This window comes from Anolis sagrei, chromosome 3, assembly GCF_037176765.1.
Source record: "Anolis sagrei isolate rAnoSag1 chromosome 3, rAnoSag1.mat, whole genome shotgun sequence".
NCBI lineage: Eukaryota > Metazoa > Chordata > Lepidosauria > Squamata > Dactyloidae > Anolis > Anolis sagrei.
In genome coordinates this window covers 36,345,888-36,358,946 of record NC_090023.1, presented here as the reverse complement: position 1 = coordinate 36,358,946, position 13,059 = coordinate 36,345,888, and the positions used below count along the sequence as shown (strand labels likewise).

At 38.8% G+C, this 13,059-nt stretch overlaps 1 protein-coding gene across 1 annotated transcript in view; it reads right to left on the bottom strand.

Moving 5' to 3' along the window:
* IGSF11 (immunoglobulin superfamily member 11) overlaps positions 1 to 13,059 on the bottom strand; it is a 254,314-nt gene that overhangs the window by 190,989 nt on the left and 50,266 nt on the right. The gene's annotated exons all lie outside the window — the stretch shown is intronic.

Here is a 13,059-nt window from a genome sequence, read left to right as displayed (position 1 = left end):
AAGATTCAGTTGAAGCAGCAACTGAAGGAGTAACACTAGAAAACATCTGCTGAAGGATTAAGGTAGGTAAGGTAAAGGTTTTCCCCAGACATTAAGTCCAGTCGTGTCCGACTCTGGGGTGTGGTGCTCATCTCCATTTCTAAGCCAAAGAGGTGGCATTGTCTGTAGACACCTCCAAGGTCATGTGGCTGGCATGACTGCATGGAGCACCATTACCTTCCCGCCAGAGCGGTACCTATTGATCTACTCACATTTGCATGTTTTCAAACTGCTGAAGGATTAGGCATACCAAAAAAGAAAAATACAACTCAATAACTAAATCAAGCCATTCTAAAGTACAAAGCTGCAGTAATCATGAGGGAATTAATCAGCTCATGAAATTCTTGCTTTAGCACATTCTCACGTTTTACTTTCCAAGATGACTACAAAGACACCCAGAAATAAGGGTTACACCCTGAGACTTTCCCTTTCTTCCTGTTCCACTTATAAACATTGCCGTTAGTATCCAACCATGAAGTGGGGATGGTGTCACTCTAAACAATCTACAGCTAAAATTGTACAGAAAGACTTGCATGTCTCATAATAAAATAAACTAGAAAAAATAGCTTCCCATGCCAATATTGGGAGACAAGCAGTACAAATACATTTTTCTCCCTCTTGTTCAGGAAGAAAACATTACAAATGGTCTGCAATTCTGTACATAACCTCAGGCCTCACTAAAATATAAGAAGAAGAAGAGTCAGAGATGTGCTGAATGCTTTATTCCTTAGAAACTTTAGCTTCATGCTCCGATTTCATTGATGCTTTCAGCTAATCACCACTTGCACGCCTTTCCAATCTGACTCCTGTTTGCTCTTTTATCGGCTCAATTAGGATAAGTCACTTGGACAATACTTTGAGGTATATGAGTCTTACACAGTGTATTACATATAATAGGTACATTAAAAGATATAAAAAAATAATCCAGGAAGCAAAAAAATGGTATGAGAATAGCACAACATAAAGCACAGTGATGGAGATAGAAAAAGCAAACTAAATAAATCACACACTGCAGCAAGTAGACGCAGTGAAAAAGGTAGGAAGCTAAGAGGATAAAAAAGACCCCTATGAAAAACCAGCTGCAAGTCTGTAAAAGGGCCAGTGAAAAGCCACAAAGCTCTAAAGTGGAAGCTGTATGGGGACTGGAAGGGCTGAAGTGCTATCCAGTGTAAAAGGGTATGTTTAGCAAGGGGGGAAAAGCTCTCCGTTCCCCTTGAAAAACAACTCATCCTTGCCCACATCATGCATACAGAAAGAAAGAAAAAACACTGAATAAAATGCATTGATAAAGACAGCTACGTCAGGGCTGGCTGAACATTCAGTCCATGAACAGTAAGCTCCTTGTCTGCTGGGCTGGACTACAGGGAAGTGTTAGCTAGAAGCCTGCTATTCAAATGGAAATCAAAGTCTTGTGGACAGAAAAAGAACAAACACTATTTCCTTAGATGCACTGCTTGATTTTAAATGGGGACATGAGAGAAATTCAAGAAGAGACAGAAGAGAAGACAGAGCGAGAATGAGATCATGCTTGTTGCTTATTTTCCTTTTTATTTCCTACCTCATTGGTTCACAATAGTTCAAACTAAGCACCAATAATTAGCATTTAAAGTTTTAAATCACAGAGTTATAAAACTGAAAGAGACCTCAAGCATCACCTAGCCTCTATTTAAACACCTCCAGAGATGAAGACTCAGGTCCCTTTCAGACAGGGCCCAAAATGTGGGCACTGTTGGACTTTTACCAGAGGCATCCAAATGACACCTCTGGTAAAACAGAATTAATTCGTGACAAAGCAGATTAATTAGATATCGCATTAGATAGGGGAATGGTTTGGGCTTTTTTGGACTACAACTCCCAGAATCCCCAAACCAGTATAGCTTGCAGTTTGAAAAAGTAACGTTTCAAGCATTGCAAATAGGTAATAGCAGTACAGTAGGCTCATTCCTTTTCTAATTCTCTTTTCTAATTCTTCATATCTCCCACTTCACTACTCTGTGCAAATGGATAATCTACATTTGAGTCCCTTAGTCCAACTGATTGGACTCCTTTTGCATCTTCAACACTTTAACCAGACAGGAACAGAAAAACTCAAATACACACATGACTGATCTTGCATACTACAGTGATACCTTGACTTAAGAGCTTAATTTGTTCCTTCACTGAGCTCTTGACTCAAAAAGCTCTTATCTCAAAATGAATAAATCAGTTCCAGGCCCTCGGCCCTCCCCCATTTTTATTACATGTTTTTAAATAAGAAAATTTACTTTATAAATAACAAATAATGTTTAAATGCACAAATAATGTATAAATGAAAGATCAAATTTAAAATGGTAGAAGCATAAAATTGTGGCAAGGGAGCACATTTGAGGCAATAAAATGTGTGTTGGCCAGTGTAACAGCAAGGAAAAACTTGCACATTCACATGGAACAATAAAAAAAAAGAAAAATCAACTTTAAAATGGCAGAAGAACAAAGCTGTGGCACAATGGTAGAAGCGCAAAACAGAAAGTGAAGAGGCAGAAGCATCGTTTTCTTCACACTGTACTTCATACAGCCTCCCTCCCTCTCTTGCTCTCTCCCTCTCTCTTTTCATGAATAAAAATCACACTAACCCAAAAGTTCCTCAAAGCGGACAAGAGCAAAGCAAACAGCAATCTCCCAAAGAGGGCAAGAGCACGAGGCATGAAGGTCGCTCCCTTGGAGCCCTAAAACCTTGTACTCTCTCACTCTAGCAGTCCCCCTGGTACTAGCTCTTAACTCAAAACGCTCTTCTTATATCAAAGTGAAACCTAGGCCAAGCAACAGAACGTAACTCAAAACACTCTTAAGTTGGGATGTTCTTAAGTAGAGGTTCCATGGTACTACCATAGATCTTGCATGGACTTCATCAGGTATGGAAAATAAAAAAAATCCTCTGCAACAATTGTGAGATTCAAATCAGAATGGTAACAACTGACTTTATCATCAAGATGCCTAATACAAATATCATAATGGGCAATTCTTCCTCAATTTTTGATTATCAATTCACAATGCCAGCTGGGAAAGGCTGAGATGTAACTCAAAATAGCAGTTTGGCACAGCTGGGAATGGGAGTGGTTTACCCAATTTCCTACCCCCTCCAAAGATAGAAAAAAAGCAATAAAGAAATAATTCTATCACATTATTTCTTTATTCTGGGAAGGTGTGAAGATCCCTTACCTTGCCAAACTGGGTGGCAGGGCCTAGGAGAGGCAGGCTAGTTAGTTTCAGCTTAGAAGGCCTGGCAGAAGGCAGCAGGAGCCATCTTAGTTTAGGGAAAGCTCCAGTTCAGAGAGGGGGAGTGGCCTAGGCCTGAGCCAGCCTTAGAGCAGCCAGGATTGGTTTGTTAAAGGGGGGCGGAGTTGGACTGTTTGGAGGGAAAGAAAGAAGCTTCTTTAGGCAGTCAGTCTGTTGATGTTAGAGTTAGAGCAGGATTTCAGAATTAGGAGTTCGTGATTAGAATAGGCAGTTTGCCTGAAGTTTGCCAGCCAAGTGAGCTGTGGCAAACTGGGTACAGCTATTTAGGGAAGAAATAGCTGGGTTTTGTAATTTGTAACAAAGAAAGAACCAGTCTCACGCAACCGTTACGCTTTTAAGAACAAAAACATTTTATCTGTAACAGCCAAGCTTATTCAACAGCATTTACCTTCTCTTCTGTACTATAATAATAAACTTTCCTTGTTTTTTTTAAACTTAAGCCTGAGTCAAGTGTACATTTGTGGATTTAGTCCCTTTTTCTTTTAAATCAACCTCACCTGTTTTCCTTTAAAAAAGCACATAAAAAGACACAGTACTTGGTGGTCCTAGAAGTAATTTTAATATCTTTAAATAGCTAGAGCGTTCCTGTTCATTCAATTTATGGTGGCAGCGAAAGTTTAAATAGAGAGACATTCTCCTCAAGTGATATATAGGTGCCAGTGGTGAAAATCCTTTTTATTGGAGGGACAGTTGGTGGGATCTGTTTGACCCCCTGCCCAGACAGCCATAAAGAAGTTATTATAATTGGTGTCAGATGGTGGGATTGATCGTATTGCCATCTGGCCAGTTATTATAGAAGGCACACTGGAACAGCCACATTTTCAGGCTCCTCCTAAATACTGCCAATGTTGGGGCAAGCCTGATTCCAGCTCCCAAAATTCCTGACCAGTGGACAAACTGGCTAAGTTTTCTGGGAATTGGATTCCTGAACACCTGGAGTACCACAAATTGTGCAAACTTGCCCTTTAGGCATCAGATCCTTAGAAGCTAAGCAGGGTCAGCCCAGTTTATTACCTAGTTTGGAGACCACCAATGAATACGAGGGAATATAGGCTGTATTTCATAGGAAGGAACTGGCAAAACCACTTTGAGTATTCCTTGTCTAAGAAACCCCAATGAACTTCATAGGGTTGACATAAGTTCATAGGTGACTTGAAAGAACATAAACATAGATCTATTAGGACAATTTGTTTGATGGGATCCACCTTCACAAACACCATCATTGCTGAAACGCATAGTAGATTCACTCTATTCTTGTTACTACTTTGACATAAGGGATGAATACTATATTCTGTCAGGTAAACGATAATTAAAACTATAGGCTAATGTTCTTAGATATTATTGTTGCTAAAAGATGTTGTTGTTGTTGTGTGTCCTTCAAGTTGTTTCTAAGTTATAGTAATCCGAAGGTGAACCTATCATGGTGTTTTCTTGACAAGGTTTGTTCTCAAGAGGGGGAGTACCACTGCCATCCTCTGAAACTAAGAGCAGTTCTACACAGGCACAAAATGTGGCCCTGAATTTGTATGAAACATAGCCATTCACAGCCACATAATAGGATGCTGTCAACCACCTTCACAGTGGGATGGTGACCCTACAGTCCAGCCATGACAAAACCAGTTTGGCACAGCTGGGAATGGGAGTGGTTTACCCAATTTCCTACCCCCTCCAAAGATAGAAAAAAAGCAATCTGCTCTTCTGCCTGTTTACTTCCGAGTTACTGCCATGTGAGTAAGCAAACAATCTTGGGAGGACCAAGCCTTTCAAGCTGCAGTATTTTGACAGTGTAAATGGATCTAAAGAAAATGTGACTTGCCCAAGGACACCTAATTAATTTGGCTCATATCCACTAAGCCATACTGGCTCCCTAAAGATCTTAGCTGTTTTTGATATGTTGTTTGAATGTGTTTGTATCCGCTTGATATATAACATATGATGTGTGTGTGTGTGTCATAATATAGTTCTACAATTCAAATGAAACTAACAAATGGACCCTGATTCCAAACTGGCAAGAAATAAATTTGAAAAACAGGTGAATTTTTAAAGACTGCATAAAAACAGGATGTTCTGAGTCACTGAAATGTGTGCGCAAGCACTCTCTGGACCTGTATTCATAAGGCATATGCTGAGAGGAAAAAAATCATACATACTGATTTCATTATGTAAAGAAAGGATTTGGGGGCTATTTAATGAAAAAGTAAACAAGTTCTCAAAACAATCTGAATTCATAATTATGAGCTTTTTTAAGAAGATACTGGAAGATAAACTATCTATTTTCTGGGACGTCTTCCTTGGCTTGAAATCTTGAAACTTGCATGCTAGTCGTGACAAGACATATGCAGTAGGTTTTTTTGGCATTTCATTGAAGGCAGGAAGATATTTAGAGATTTTATTCACTGTTTATTCAAACAATAAAATAGATATATACCAGAAATGAACTGAAATATGGATGGAGAATAGCCAATTAAAACAAGTGCAATAAACAATAAAAATAACAGATCTAAATAGAGAAGTCACTCAGCCAACAAAACGCTCTCTGGTGACAGTAGCTCATAGCAATTGACAAGAATGTCAGCAAGATATGTTAATTAATTGATGCAAATAGATTACAAAACTTCTATAACACTACACTATACTTGCTAGCTCAGAGTATCTGGTGTGCTGCTGTTCACAACAACTTATTTTGTATTCCAAACTATAGTAAAAGTGCAGGGTGGGGGGAGAGAGTCTTGTTTATATGTTTACTTACTTGTTAGAAATATATTTATATTACCTTCAAGCACAGAAGGTTATATGAAAAGGTGCTTTACATAAAAGAATAAAACCATTTAAAGACAAGTGTAAAGAAAACTGCTCAGTCAAATCAAATCTTTCTTTATTACAGTCATAGACCAGCATAAGGAAACTGGAGCATACTACCTTAAATCATTAAAATCTAGGCCAAAAGCTCAAATATAGAGCCATATAAAAAGCTAAAACACAATGTACTAATTAAAAGTAATATTTTTTTTAAATCTAAAAGGAAATAAAAGGGAAGTGAATCTGGAGGGAGGGGTTGGAGCATTCAGAGAATATATGGAAGCATAAGGTGAGAAGGGTACAGTCAGACATAGGTCTAGGAGACTAGGGGGTGGGGGCATTAATATATCTATAATTACAGTTTTCTGATAAGTTAGAATGCTATTTATTTATTTATTTATTATGTTTATTTATACCACACTTTTCTTCCATGGGGATTCAAGGCAGCTAACACTCCACACTAGGCAAGTTTAAAACTTATGGTACCAGTCATCACCCAGCAAATTTTAAGCGCTACCGTGCAGAACTTGACAACATTATAGGTTATAACAGAGTTGGTATCTGAGAGCAACAGGATAGTGTAAAATTGCCCTGAGTGCCCTGGGTGTTTATATAGCAATGGTGAGATGAGATTGGTTCAAATGTCTCTTTAAAACAGGCACTGGAGGAGCACATATTCAGTTGTTCCTATGGCTCCAACGTGAGTGCTACTGATCATATAACAACCTCTAAGGGATCGTTTCCTGTATGCCAAAACCCTAGAAGCCATGCCTAGATTTGACTGAGCAATTCTTAATCCTCTTCCAATTAAAAACCTTCATTCCTAATGCACTTCTGGATAAATACAATACCATCATGCAAGAGCTCAAGTAGCAAATAGGTTGTAGCAACACTGCAACCAGCAACACCATTCCAAGCCCTGGTTTGACAAGGAATGTATCAATGCCAAAAAACGCCAACTTTCTACCACCTATCAGGCTTATATATCCAACACTAAATCAACAGTTGCACAGGACCCAGCAGACATGAAGAAGCTAATAGGCTAACTTGCTGAATCAGTTTTTCCAATATAAGAGGTCTGGATTATGTGTAATGATTTTGTGTTACCATAATTTTTTTCTACTGCAGACATTTTTTTTTATTTTGACACTATTGCTCACAAACCCAAAAAGCATCTATAAATTCTTTTAAAATGTGGTTCAGTAAATTACAAACAGATTGATTAATAGATTTCTGCTTCTTTTAGCTTCTTTTCTTAATCTTTTAAATCAAGAAATAGCTTTCTAAGATCTACAGACTCGCAGGAACACCTCAGCAAGTGAGAGACCAAAAGTGGAAGGCTAACATGCGGAACCTTAATCAGTGGCTGATGCCAGATGAGACACCCCCTCCTGGACACACAAAAGACTGGGCGACTTGGAAGGTGCTGAACAGACTGCGCTCTGGGACCATGAGATGTAGCTAACCTTAAGAAATTGGGCTACAAAGTGGAGACAATGACATGCGAGTGTGGAGAAGAGCAAACCACAGACCATCTACTACAATGCAGTCTAAGTCTTGCCACATGCACAATGGAAGACCTTCTTACAGCAACACCAGAAGCACTCGAAGTAGCCAGCTTCTGGTCAAAGAAAACTTAGGATGATGCAAAAGTTTTTAACTTTGTGGGGTTTTTATACATTATAACTGTAGTCTCAATTGGCTTCTGACACAATAAATAAAATAATTTAACTTGTGGCATTTTTTCCTTAAAAACTTCAGCAAATGTTCTGCCTCTTAAATCAATGAACCGTAAGGCTGCACAACAGGGTACAAGACTACAGACTGCATGCTATCCGGGCATAATGTACAGGAACAGTGGTAGTCCAAAAGGGATTAGTGAAATAAAAGCACAAACTTTGACCTAAATTTATCACAGAGCTTCTTTTTTATTCAGAACAATTAAGGAGTTAAGCCTAAAGGTGTTACAGAAAATCAGAGCAACAGCATAAGAATACAGCTCTGAAGCACAAATACTTCATAGTATTGTAGCACAAAACAATTACACACAATATTCATTCTTGGGTTAAAAGAGAGAGCATTTAAATGATTACCTTCCTAAAAATACTCTGGTATTTTTGTTTTCAAGTCACCCTGTCATTACAGTCTAGAGTCGGAGGTCAGAAGGAACAAAATGTCACAACACAAGTGTTGTTCCTGATGTGGAATCCCTGTATAGATTACAAATGGTGTTCCCACAATGGAATTCCCGCTTAGATTTTTGCTTCGCCTGGCAATAAAGAACAAAGTTCTCCAGCAGACCAAAAGACTTCCTCAGCCACCCACTTTAGCCTTCATTAGTGAAGTATCTCCCTGGCATTTATATTTGCCTGTCTCTTATGACTGCACTAATAGATGGCACAAAAGAAAATAGTAGACAGCTTGAGAGACAAGACTGCCAATTGGGCTAAGAATCTGGCAGACACCCCTTCAGTTCCCTGCTTTGTGTGAGATGAGATAATTTCTTCAGCTTTACTGATAACAGGAAGTAGTCCAATGTCAAATATTGCCGAGGTGAAAAACAGTGGTAAGTTTGTTAACTTACAAAAGAAAGCTTCCAATCTAGATATTCAGGCTCAAGGAAGACCACTTCCAGAAATCTGAAAAAAATACTTCTATACTGAGCACTGTTCACAGACCAGAAAATATAGGGTGCTTCCAGTATCTAAATAATTTGGAATGAAGCAGGGTTCACCTGCTTTGTCTTGAATTGCTTAAATTTTACCTGACGTGTTGTTTGGGCACCTCAGATAAAAATCTGACATGGCCCACATTTTGGATCCTGTGTGGAAGGTCCTTAATTCCAGTCATGTCTGTTACTCATAATCACATTCCACTGCCACTTTGATCATCAAACTCATTTTAATTTCTTTCAAAAATGTATTTAAATTCTATTTGAACACACATTTAAATGTGTGTTTCCTTTTAAATGGATAGTTGCTACTGCTGTTGGGGCTGATGTTGTGCGCCTTCCAACAATTTCTGATTCATGGCATCTCTAAGGCGAACCTATCATGGGGCTTTCTTGGCAGGATTAGACTTGCTCTCCTCAGAGGTTGTGACTTGTACAAGGTCATGCAGGGATTTAAATCCTGGTCTTCAAGAGTTCTAGTCCAGAGCTCAAAACACTATATCACACCAGCTCTACAAAAGGAAAACCTAACACAAACACTTTCATTTTTATTTCTGTATTTCCTTTCAAAGGTACTTGGTTTCTGCTTTTCTTTCAATATGTCAGCAAACATGAAGCAACGATTAGTGATAGACTGCATGCTGGATATATTTAGTTCAGCAGGTACTACAGGATAATCTTTTAGTGATTTCTGTTATATAGGATTTCATCAATGTGTGGCGAGGTGAGATTAAATCATATCCATTATATTGTACTATTCTGCATTTCTGTGCAGAAGGGATTAAAGAGCTCTTTATGGTGAGAGTAAGCAACACAACTTTCAAAGCATTATACTCTTGTACTATTCTATACTGGCAAAACCATGAATGTAAAATATTTTCAAGGAAAAAAAGAATAACAGTGCTTCTATTGACTGCATTTTATGATAGCTTACGTACCCAGAAAGAACTGTCATAAGGTTAAACTGCACCACACAGAGTTTTGCAGCAAAAAAGGCCTTTGTTTTAAGGATTCTGTTTTCACATCCATAAAAAATTCATGAAAACAAACTACCATCTGTAACAGAGCTTTTTCAAAATGTCTTATGTTTAAACATTAGGCAGTTGTCCTCAAATAACAAAAGTGCAAAGTCAATATCTATTCTGCTTAAAAATTGTTTAGGAAAATAAAGGTTACAACCTATTATTTAGGGTGCAGCTCCCAGATATTGCTGAACTCAAATTGCCATTCAGCAAAATTCAGCCAAAAACAATGGTTAGGAATGCTAGGAAATGCAGTAAATAGCATCTGGAGAGTAACACAATTCTCACCTCAACATAGTTAAATTAAACCTGATTCTTCCGAATTCATCTACTCATAGACTTTCATAGGTGTGACCATTTGCCTCTAATATTCAACAAATCAAAATTGATCCCACCCTATCAATAGTCCACTAGGATGCTTTTGAGAATGTGTTAGAACAGAATAGTAATCGTTGCAGAAGCAAACAATAAAGAAAACTTCATTTCCTATCACCACCTTGGAAACTGTATTAGAGTACAAAACCATGCAATTATTCATTCTACTTGTCTATGCCTTGAACTGGACTGGACGTCGAGACTGGATGTCCAGATGACATCCAGAGATTCTGGCCCATAGTATGAAATAAATGAAGTTAACCAGGTTTAAACTCACGTTAAGCAAAATCAAGTAATGCTATGGAACAGGACCACACTTTAGCATGATTATAGACACCATGATTGGCTCCAATCCAAAACTGTCTGCTGTCCACATGGGTGGAACTACAGTTTCATTTTCCCTGTGTGGGGAAAAGGAGAACAACCAAAAAGGTGCCTAACAATGTCCAGGAGCATTCCCTGAGCTTGGGACTTTGAAGCTATCCAACAGTACTGAGAGGGACAGCAAATAACAGTAGAGCAGGACTGTACCAGACAGACATGGAGCGTGATCATGGCACTGCTTACAAAGTAGACCGGTATCCTTGTATTACCTATTCAGCTATTCCGTGCTGCATTGCCTCTATTGCTTCATCTGCTCCATTTCCCCCAAGTTAAGAACACTTTTCCTTTTGAGTGAGGCTGAGAAGACGTTAAATAGTTGTGTCTTTTTTCTGTCCCCATTTAGCATTTCAGCATCTTCTCTTTTCAAAGGCCATATCATTTTCTTGTTCTTCCTTTTGCTAAAGATATGATCAAGACCTTTTTTTTATGGTTTTGATCTCTCTAAGGGCAGTTATACAGTGCCATAAAATGCAGTGAAGAACTGCATTATCCTATGTGAATCCAGACAACACACATAGGCTGATGTGAGTTAACACAGGGCAAGCAACTTAATGCAGCTGCACCCCAGTTTAAAATATACACAGGGGAAAGTCCAGAACCTGCTCCAGGATCCAGAATTTCCTCTGTGTTGGGGTAGTGGTGACAGTCATCGTCATCCCTATGCAGGTTCCCAGGTCACTGTCCACACAGCCATTCCATGCTCTCTGGGCTCAGGCAGTCTGGCGAGGTGGGATAGCTAGCTCTTCCACCCCTAGCACCCCAAATTCTTCCCATAAAACAGGAAATTGAAAGTGCCACCATTTGAAAAAGAGATTCATAGCAGTAAACAAGGAAGGCAATTTTAGTCATGTAGGCCTTTTGCTTCTATCAAAGAGAAATACAAAAAAGTGGAATGCACTTCTTTTTAAGGCAAGAAAAATAGCAAATATCATTTTTTTTCCAAAGATGTGCATTTTGCCGTTTATCAAAAAGTCCTGATTCCTGTCAGTCATTTGTGATTACATCATAGATAATGCATAGATTCTTTACTAAGATAGTCAAAAGAAGTTACTTGATGTGAATTCTACAGTAGAAACCATGACAGTTATTCCAGGTTCAGACAAAATAGGGCAGATTTCTCACATACCCAGTCAAACATCCCAACATAGGATGGCAGATTTGAGGAGAAAAGTCTAGGTGTTCTAGGCAATATGATTCTGGATTATTACCATGGGATAGTTAAATAAATGAATACAGATAAGCAAGGAAAAATAAGACCTTTAACCACAGTTGGAAGAGACCTCGTGGACCATCCAGTCCAACCCCCTGCCAAGAAGCAAGAATATTGAATTCAAAGCATCCCTGACAGATGGCCATCCACCCTCTGTTTAAAAGTTTCCAAAGATGGAGCCTCCGCCATACTCCAGGGCAGAGAGTTCCACTGCTGAACAGCTTTCACAATTAGGAAGTTTTTCCTCATATTCAGGGGGGATCTCCTTTCCTGTAGTTTGAAGCCATTGTTCTACATCTAAATCTCCAGGGCAGCAGAAAACATGCTTGCTTCCTCCTCCCTATGACTTCCTTCTCACATATTTATACATGGCCATCATGTATAAATATGTCTTAGTCTTAGTCTTTTCTTCTCCAGGCGAAACATGCCCAGCTCTTTAAGCCTCTCCTCTCCTCTTTAAGCCTGTTCTCCAGACACTTGATCATTTTAGTCACCCTCCTTTAGCTTGTCAATATCTCCCTTCAATTGTGTTGCCCAGAATTCAACACAGTATTCCAGATGTGGTCTGATCAAGGCAGAATAGAGGGGTAGCATGACTTCCCTGGATCTAGACACTATACTCCTATTTATGCAGGCCAAATTCCCATTGGCTTTTTTTTGCCACTGAATGACACTGTTGGCTCATGTTTAACTTGTTGTCCAAAGGACTCCAAGATCTTTTTCATATGTACTACTGATGAGCTGGGCGCCCCTCATTCTGTATCTTCGCATTTCATTTTTTTCTGCCTAACTGGACTATTTTGCAATTGTCCCTGTTGAACTTCATTTTGTTAGTTTTGGCCACTCATCTCTTTAATCTGTTAAGATCGTTTTGAATTCTGCCCGTATTGGCTATCCCTCCCAACTTGGTGTCATCTGCAAACTTGATAATCATGCCTTCTAACCCTTCATTTAAGTCAAGATACACTTTTGACTGCATCTTGACTTTTAAATGTATATGCAAGAAAGAATCCTAAGAAAAAAGACAACAGAATTACACGCTGTTTCTCATTTTTTTTAAATGTAACTTTTCGTTCTACAAAAAGGCTTTGCCAAAATGTTTATCTGCTCACCTGAAAAAGCTAGGAGACACACACACATCAGCAATGCAGTCATGAAACTACTCTCATTCAAAATATTATTCCTACCCGTTCCTTTTGAAGGCAGATAACTAATTACTTCCATTTTACAGATGAGAAAACCAAAGCATGGAGCTAAATAGCATGTCACTGTGGGGAAAAAAT